Source organism: Ursus arctos, unplaced genomic scaffold, assembly GCF_023065955.2.
Source record: "Ursus arctos isolate Adak ecotype North America unplaced genomic scaffold, UrsArc2.0 scaffold_14, whole genome shotgun sequence".
Classification (NCBI taxonomy): domain Eukaryota; kingdom Metazoa; phylum Chordata; class Mammalia; order Carnivora; family Ursidae; genus Ursus; species Ursus arctos.
In genome coordinates, this window is record NW_026622808.1 from 17,401,468 (window position 1) to 17,410,482 (window position 9,015).

At 54.5% G+C, this 9,015-nt stretch overlaps 1 protein-coding gene across 2 annotated transcripts in view; it reads right to left on the reverse strand.

Moving 5' to 3' along the window:
- Window positions 1-5,410, reverse strand: part of EVI5L (ecotropic viral integration site 5 like) — a 28,652-nt gene extending 23,242 nt beyond the window's left edge. For both annotated transcript variants that reach the window (XM_026481270.4, XM_026481269.4), the window contains exon 1: window positions 5,303-5,410. The gene's annotated coding sequence lies outside the window, so the exon portion shown is untranslated. The remainder of the gene's footprint in view (window positions 1-5,302) is intronic.
- Between the last annotated feature and the right edge of the window lie 3,605 nt (window positions 5,411-9,015).

A 9,015-nucleotide genomic window follows, 5' to 3' on the forward strand; every position in this document is an offset into this window, starting at 1 on the left:
GAGGTCCCGTAGCAAGCGGGACACTCATAGGAACCCCGAACCAGGCCGCAGGGGAAAAAGGATTTGCACTTGGATTTCTGACTCCAAAGCCTCTGCCCTAAATCGATCCTCCGTGCTGCCACTCTCTCTGCATTACTTTAGAAACAATATACATAAAACACGACTGCCCAATTTACTCTGCGCTCAGTAAAGCACAGTCATTACTTCTCAATGGGGAGAGGGAGGGAGTGTGTGTGTGTGTGTGCCGTCTTGCACAGCTTGGCATTTTCAGAGGCCGGAATAAAGACCCCAAGTTTCCTTTCAGTTTGGGTCCCTAACTCCCCGCCCCACCGGCCCCCCCCCCGCCACTTCCAATCCCCTACCTGTAATGATTATGGGGGACACAGACTCATTTCTGAACCAGATACCTCAGGAAATGCCATGTGACCCCCTATGCCCAGCCTGCCAGAACTGTCAGTGTGGGCCAGCAGACCACCAGGGTCTTGGCTGGCTCCAACTCCGGGGGAAATGGCCTGGTGTCTGGGTCCTTTTCCTTGCTGAGGGGTGGGCAACCAATGGGTAAGCTTGGATATCAAGGACAGCAACTGGAATTCAGAGCTTACTGTCTGCCCTCCACTTCTCCCCTGTTCTGTATATCTTTGTGATACACTTTGCCTCAGTTTCTTCATCCAAAAACAGGGCTAATGAGAGTACCTGCCTCACAGGTCTTGTTGGGAGGAAGATCTGAGCTAAACTTGTCAAGTGCTTAGGACAGCAGCTGGTCTGTGGTATTTGTTCCCTGCTGGATGGAATATTCCATGTGGGCAGGGGCTGTCTAGCCACCACTGGATCCCCAGAGTCTAGCACACCATCAGACATCCAATATTTGTGGAATGAATAAAAAAACCTCTTCTCCCCAGCAGGCACCCCCAATGGGGTGGCCCTCTTTAAAGGTTAAATGCAGTGAAACTTAATTATCATTATTGGAAATAATAGCAGCAGCAAATACCTTCAGACTAAAATCTGATAGGTAGACCCTTATGGCCTATGGAATCCCTTCTGACCTAAAAAAAAATGTTTACTACCCCGTATCATCACCAACTTCCTTTCTGCCACTGAAACAGTCTCAACCCTGGCAAATCCCGCATTTCTCTATATTTTAGGTCCTTGAGAATGACAAGGGAGAAAACTGAAAGCCCTTATAAGCCTTCCAGGACAGGGGAATAAGAGAAGGGGCATCCTGCAAAGGCTCTTGGCTCTTCAAAGCCAAGATGGTATCTTTTCTGCTGCCTGTGTCAGTGGCAAAGTCGCTGGGCCGGGGGCAGGGGATGAGGTGGGTACACCCTGCCTTTGGGAGCTCTCTGAGGCAGATGGGTCAACCTCTTTCTGTGGAAGAGCTCCAGGCCGTCTTTCGTAAGTGGGTGGGTAGGGAAGACTGTCAGATCCTAAAACGAAGCAAGTATTTACTAAGCATCTGCTATGTGTCCTACACTCGCCTGAGACTCTGCCGTGAACAAAAGGACAGGCTCCTGCCCTTGTGGGACTAGTGGGCTGGCGGTGTGGGAGACGCACCTCAATGAAACGATCTCACAACACATCACAGCATGCTGAGCAAGGCAAGAAAAGTGCAGGTGAGCTGTACCGACAGGCCCTTCAAAGATAAATCTCTCCCCTGGCTGCGGTGAGTCCGTTCTCACTCCTTGCACTGACACTGCTTGACTTCTGGAACATGTGTGCTACAGACGCCCCCAGGCAGGGTGGGCTTGCTGCCTCTCTTGAGTTCCTCCAACTATGGGTCCGTTTTCCTAGGGAGGGGCGCACGGTATGTGCCCCATGGATCGTGGGACACAGGGCCTACAGGATGAGGTCCACCAAACAAGGCACAACTCCCTGAATGCACCACGCTTCTCCTGCTTTGTGGGCCTCTGTCCAAACACTCTGCCTGCCTAGAACGCCCTTCCCTGCCATGCCTGCCCGGTGAGCTCCTCCCTGGGCCTCTATGTCATCCCTGTGCCGCCTTCCCTGATGGCCCGGGGATGCACTGGACCCTTTCCTGTGCTCCCGCAGCATGCTGTGCGAAATTCTGTCTCATGCTTCCACACGACGAGCAGCAGGACGTGATGGTGAGGGCACACGCTGGAATCGTGGTTCCTTCGGCTGGTTTGGAGGATTAAATGAGATAGTATGTGCTTGGCACAGGGCCTGGCATGTGGGATGGGCCCGATCAGGGTGTGCCAAGAGGGTCTTTAGAGGTGGGGCGGGACCACGTGTGACCTTCCTTCAGACCCCAGCACCTGACTCAGTTCCTAGCACGTGGTGGGGCTTCACCTGGAACAATCAGCATCTGTATTCTGCCAGAGGAAACTGAGATCACTCTCTGCCTCACCCCCCTGCACCCATCAAAGCGCATATACAAAGACACAGGCCTCTACCCCCAGCCTTGGGTAAAAGTGCACTAATACTGTTCCCAAGCCCTCCCCGGGAGCTTTCTCGTGTTTGCCCGAGGAGTTCATAGTCTATTCTGAAGAGCCTTCTGGCCCCACTGCATCTGCACAAGGGCCCACCCTGGGGAGGCTGTGGAGACTGTTTCCGGTGTGCCTCGTGACCTTCAGGAGTCTTCATCCACTCCTCCCTTCAGCAAGTGGGCAGAACGAGCCTCTCCCCACCCGGGTCTATGCATCAGAGCTGTACGCGAGGTGAGGGCATTGCCAGCAAGTAGGCCCCCTCCTACCCTCCATCCCCACGGGAGGCTTCTGTGTGGCCACAAATCCCACAACAGACCATCTCTCAACCCCCAACTGAGCCGGCTTCCTGAGCTGCAGCTTGGCCACAGAGAGATGGCCATTATCCAGTGAGGCGTCAACTAATGACAACCAGGGGACCAGGGCGGCCAATGATTCTGCTAGCACCCATAGATGGGCGGCAGCCCTGCTGGACCCCACTGACCGCTCCCACACAGTGCCCAAGGGACATTCAGGATCACATCCTAACCTCACTGGCTCCCCTGCAGTACAAAACAAGGTTCTAAGGATTTATTCCCCCATTCTCCAGACAGAGAAGTTGAGGCCCTGAGCCAATAGGTGCTTCTTCCCAGGGCCGTCTGGAGTCCACTGGTTGAATATCCACAAAGAAGCCTGGGTTTGCGTTTCTGGGACTTTCCAGGCATGCTTGTGTGGCTCAAAGGAGCCCAGACAGGCAGTGCTGGGGCTGGACTGATCTGGATTCTGCACGGGCGGGACGCAGGCTCCTCCTCACTCCCTGCGGTCCTGGCCACACCATCTCGCCAGTTCTGTGATCTCCTTTCCTCATCCCTGTGCCAGGGCCAAGCCACCTGCAGCTCCTTTCAAACCACCCGCAGCCGACCACAAAAGCCCAGGGGAACCCACAGGTTGGACCTGAGGGTGAGAGCTGTGGGGTGGCAGGACGGGCAGGGAGAACCAACATAACCGGGAAAGACGGGTGGACATGGGTCCTCTGGCTTAATCAAAGCCCGGCCAAGGGAAAAACCAAGCTGACTGCTCGCTCGTGTTCTACCCGAGCCTCTTCAGCACATTCTTCCCTTCTGAAAATATTCCTTAACAAAGAGCTGTCTGCTTCTGGCAGGCCCAAACCCAGCCCCACCGGGTCCCAGATGCCAGGAGAGAAGGAAGCCGTTTCATTTTGGCATGACACACTGGTCGTGGGTGAAGGAACTCATGCGGGCTATCAGGGGCTGCCCCTGGCAACAGTGCTGGCCCTGCCATTTGAAGCCAGCAGGCAAGATGGGGTCAGGATGCTGGTCCTACCAGTCTGGTCAGACTTCAGGACTGGGCCAGGAGCAACCTGAACTCCCCCTCCCCACCAGGGGGTGGCATAAATCAGGGGGCAGGCGGTGCTTCCCTTTGGGAGACTTCCGTGTAGGAGGGAGAGTGAGTGCCCTTCCCTTTGAAGAAGGGCAAAGCAGGGAGAGATGGATAAAGGGGAGGAGGCCTGGGGCAGGTGTCCACAGGGGTGCTGGGAGATTCTGGGTCACCCTGCCACCCTTTTGAGCCCCGATGGGGATACCAGGTCTGGGAGGCTGGTGTGGCTGGGCAGGCTGGCTGCCTGGGGCATGTCTTCAAGTCGGCCTGAGCTGGGAGCTTTGGGCACCACAGTAGGACCTGGGCAGGTGAAATCCACGGAGGTGTGTGAAAGTGCAAAGGAGTACTGTGTGTGAGAGAGTGTGTGTTTGTGTGTGGGGGGGGAGGGCCCAATTGTCTAGGTCTGTGTTGGAGGTCTAAGTTCCTCTGTGTGTGCTGGAGATCCAAGTGTCTAGCTGTGTGTGTGTGTGTGTGTACACCCATTCGCAGATCAGGGGGCTCCCGATGGCTGTGTGTTAGGGGCCAGGGTGTCTGTCAGTATGAGTTGTCGAGGGTTCACGGTGATCTCTCTCTGTGAGAACTGTTGGCTCCCAGATGTGTGTGTGGTGGTGGTGGTGGGGGACATGCAGGCATGAGTGTGGGGTTTTCAGAAAGATGTGTGCATCTGACCCTGAGAAGCGTTCAGAATATCTGTTGGGAGGTCCTGAGCAGTAGGTGAGGGTGGATTTTCAGGACGAGTCAGGCTCAGGGGTGTGTGTGGAGCTGCTGGAGTGTGCTGGGAGGAGCCTGAAGAGTGATTTTTTCCGGTGCCCTTGGGCATGGGGTTGCTGGGGGTGGGAGATGGGCCAGCAGGCTGAGGGGAGGCCTGTGGGTGGGAATCCTGATTTACAGAGGCTAGGGGAAGGGTCCTGTGGGGTTGGAAGGGAGGGGTAGGGCTCTGATGCTCCTAGCCTTGGGGCTGGGGGAAGGTCTGGGCCCAGAGACAGGATGCGAAGTGAGGGGAGGGATGGGATGGCAAGGGGTCTGCAGATGGGAGGGGTCCTGAAGGATCCGGAGAGAGGGAGGGCGGGGGTCCTGGGCCTGCGGGGGGGAGGGGCGCCTTGGGGGGCGGGTCTGCGGGGTGGGGGCTGGGGGAGTCCTGAAGGGTCCAGGAGGAGTTCTGAGGGTCTATGGTAAGGGTGGGCGGGGGTCACAGCCGGGGGTGGGGGGAGGCCCCTGGAGAGGGGGCGGGATGGGGGAGGGGGCGCCCGGAAGGGTCGGGGGAGGAGCCCCGAGGGGTCCAGAGGCATCCGGAACGAGGGTGGGCGGGGGCCTGGGCCCAAGGCAGAGGGCCAGGGTCCTTGCCGGGAGTGCCGAGGGCACCCAGCGCAGGTTCCATGGCGAGGCAGCCCGAGTCCCGGTCTTGCCTGGCCCCCGCGGGCCGCAGCGCGGAGTCGCCGGCCTGAGAAAGCGCCCGGGAGGCCCGGCCCGCGCCGCCTGCCTACCTGCGCCGAGCGCGCCGCCATCGCCGTGCCGAGCCTCACTGTCCCGGGCCGCGCCGCTGGATCCCCGCCGCGCTGCTCGCCCCGCAGCCCCGGCCCGGCCCCCTCAGCCGCCCCCCGGGACCGCGGCCGCCGCCGGTTCTGCAGCTGCCATTTCACCCGCTGACAGGAGCGGCTGCCCCGCCCCCGAAGCCCAGTCAGCCAATTCACCGCCCCCAGGCACCCTGGCTCCGCCCACCACCCCGGAGTGACGGGGTTCCGGGCCAATCCGTAGCCATTCCGTGAGGAGGACCCTGGCTACGGCCAGAAGGTTGCCGCCTCTAAGGAGAGAAGCAAATTGAAATTAGGAAAGCAGTGAAAGACGGATGGTTTTGCCTATCGAAACGTGGAATCCTGTTGAGCAACACCTGGAGGGACCAATAACAAGGAGAGAGGGGTGTGTCTCTGAGGGAAGGCTGCGGCCCTGAAGAACCCCAGACCGAGGCAGCCAAGCGTTTGGCTCTAAGCCCCGCCCAGAGCCGGGCTTTCTGCCCAATAACAAGACGTCCTGAGCCGTCCATTATTATCTGCCCCTCAAATCTCGGCCTTGGCAACTGTTGAGGCTCTGTAAAGAAGATTGACACCCAGGCACCCAATAACACTGAAGGAAGGCGGTGCAGTGAAACTGCCTGGCCAATGGGGTCGTGATATTGGTTTGAGGTTAGCCTCCCGGGCGGTGGGACTTGAGGCCGGATTGAATGAAATAGGGGCGGGGCTGAGGGGGCGTAACCTAGACCCACAATGGGGCGGGGCCAGTAAGGGAGAGGCTAATGGGTTGGGTCTGAGAAGGGGCGTTGGCAGGCTGAGGGGGCGGTGATGGGACCGCATTTTTGAGCCCGGTCTGTGCTGGGGGCGGGGCTGTTGGGGGTGGGGTCACGTCCAAGGCTCAGGCCCTTCCCCTAACCTAGTCTAGGCCGGGTTAAGTATCTTCTCCGGGGCTCACACAGTGCCTAATGTTCACCCATCAAAACTCTGAACAGGCTGTGTCATCACTGCTTACACAGCCCTCCCATCCCCCCACCTGGGGGGTGGGGGGGATGATGTAGGGCCTAGGTCGGGTCTCCCCGGGGTCCCCAGCGTTGCTGAGCAGGGGCCTGGTTCCTGGGAACTAAGTATAAATGCTTGACGAATAAATGAATGAATGGTAGGCCCAAGATTCTCAACGGGGAAGAAAAGGGTGGGGGAGTGTCACTCGGGCTGGGGAGAGCATGTAGGGACAGTCAGTCACTGACAGCAGGCAAGACTTAGCAAAAAGAACAAGATTCCACCCCAAGGGATGGGCCCTGGAGGGGGTGGGGCAGGGAAGGACCCTGTCACAGAATCGAGAGAGTAACATGTAAGTTCAGGACAGGGGCTGAAAATGGGGAGGCAGAAATGGGTGTGGGAGGGCTGGGACGGAGAGTGGGGCGTGTCAGGGCCTTCTAAGCTCTGAGATCTCAACCTTCTAAATACTAGGGGCTTCTATCTGGTTTTGGGAGCAATGACTACCATCTCTTCGCTGCCTGCCCCTGGCCATCTCTCTCTGCTTCTGTCTACACTGTCCCAACCTCATTTTGCTTCTGTCTGCATCCTCTCTGCCACTGTGTATTCTCTCTGCCCCTGCCTAACTCTGAATCTGTCCATACCCTCTTTGCCTCTCTATCTCTTACTATCTACATTGCATCTATTAAAATTCTGGAACTGTAAGAAAAGCCCCAAAACATATTTCTAAAAAATCGAATGGTAAAAATAAATGTAATGCATTCCTTCTCCCCACATGCCCGTATCCCCTCCCCCCCCCCTTTTTTTTTGTAAGAACAGATCTTTACCTCCCTTCTTTTAAAGTCAGCTTCTCTGCTGGGCATTTCATAGTCCTGACAAAGTTATAAGGTGACTTTGGATTTGCAGAGTATGAAGCTGAAATGAATCTCATTGACATTGTCACCTGATTTCTGGGTGGGCTTGAGAGGGGGCCATAGACCTTCATGGGTGTGGTTAGAAATGCAATGCAGTGTGGGTGTTAAGTCAGGAGGGTAAGAATAATGCCAGGACGTGGTGAGGATCCAGTGAAAGGCAAGGGACAATCTTTATGTTGACTGCCCGTGGTCCCTCAGTGTGGGGGACTGAGAAGCCATCGTAAGGGCCAAAGGCTTGGGGTTTACTTGGGTTTCCAGAGGTTTTCCCCACTAGTGTTCCCTTTAGGAAAGAACAGTTTGGTGTGAGCCACACCTTCCGAGGAACAGAAAAACCCAGACTGGTAGCAGGGATCTGAGAGACAGAGGGGTCTGTCTGTAGAGACACATGTCTGGGTGGGGTCCAGGGCACCCCAGAAAGGGGTCATGACCAGTTCATTTCTGGGGTCTTGCCTGGGAAATTAGCAGCATCTGGTGTCTAGTGAATAAAATCAAACACAAGAAAAGATGCACAAGACATTTGACCCTCTTGTCCTCACATTGCCATTTTCACACAAAGGATGGTTTTATTCTGGGGATACTTTGATTCCATTTTTATAAGCACAGCAGAAAAAAAATCCAACACATTTCTGTTGGAAAATACTTTTGAATCACAAACTGCATTTAGCCAATTAGATTCCTGGATCACTTTTCTGTTTAGTGCAGCGAAACCATTCCCAGTTTTTTTTTTCTATGCTCATTTTTACTTGACTGAAATCTTTATCAGGAACATTTTTTTCCTTCTTTTTTGGAAACATTCAATTCATTGATCAGGCTCATTTTGTCCAATCTTTACCAACTGTTAATTCTACTGCTGTGATTTTTTTGGTGTGTGGTTGTCATTTCTCCAGAGTCGAATTTTGCACATTTGAATTTATTAAAAGACTCTTCTCTCAGTATTTTGCTGATAACAAATTTTAGCACAATCAAAATTTTTTCCTGGGTTAAACTTTGAACTCAAAATTCATTTGTTATGAATATTGACTAGTGTGAGCCTAGACCTCATTTGTCTCATAGAGAGAGAGAAAAAAAACCCCACAATATCTGCAGCTCTTTTTATGAGGAAGTGGAGTCTGTTTTCTTGTCACTTGAATCTGAGCTGGCTTGTCACTTTTTCTGACCAACAGACTGCATCAGAAATGATGCTGGGATGGGGCGCCTGGGTGGCACAGCGGTTGGGCATCTGCCTTCGGCTCAGGGCGTGATCCCAGCGTTACGGGATCGAGCCCCACGTCATGCTCCTCCACTATGAGCCTGCTTCTTCCTCTCCCACTCCCCCTGCTTGTGTTCCCTCTCTCGCTGGCTATCTCTATCTCTGTCGAATAAATAAATAAAATCTTAAAAAAAAAAAAAAAAGAAATGATGCTGGGGGGTGCCTGGGTGGCACAGCGGTTAAGCGTCTGCCTTCGGCTCAGGGCGTGATCCCGGAGTTATAGGATTGAGCCCCACATCAGGCTCCTCCGCTATGAGCCTACTTCTTCCTCTCCCACTCCCCCTGCTTGTGTTTCCTCTCTCGCTGGCTGTCTCTATCTCTGTCGAATAAATAAATAAAATCTTAAAAAAAAAAAAGAAAAAAAAAGAAATGATGCTGGGCTTGTTCTAAGCCTAGACCTTAGGAGGCATTATGACTTCTTTCTCTTTTTGGGAAAAAAAAAAAAAAAAGTTTTTTTTTTTTTTTTTTTAAGTACGCTCCATGCCCAAGATGGGGCTCGAACTCACAACCCTGAGATCAAGAGTCGCATGTTC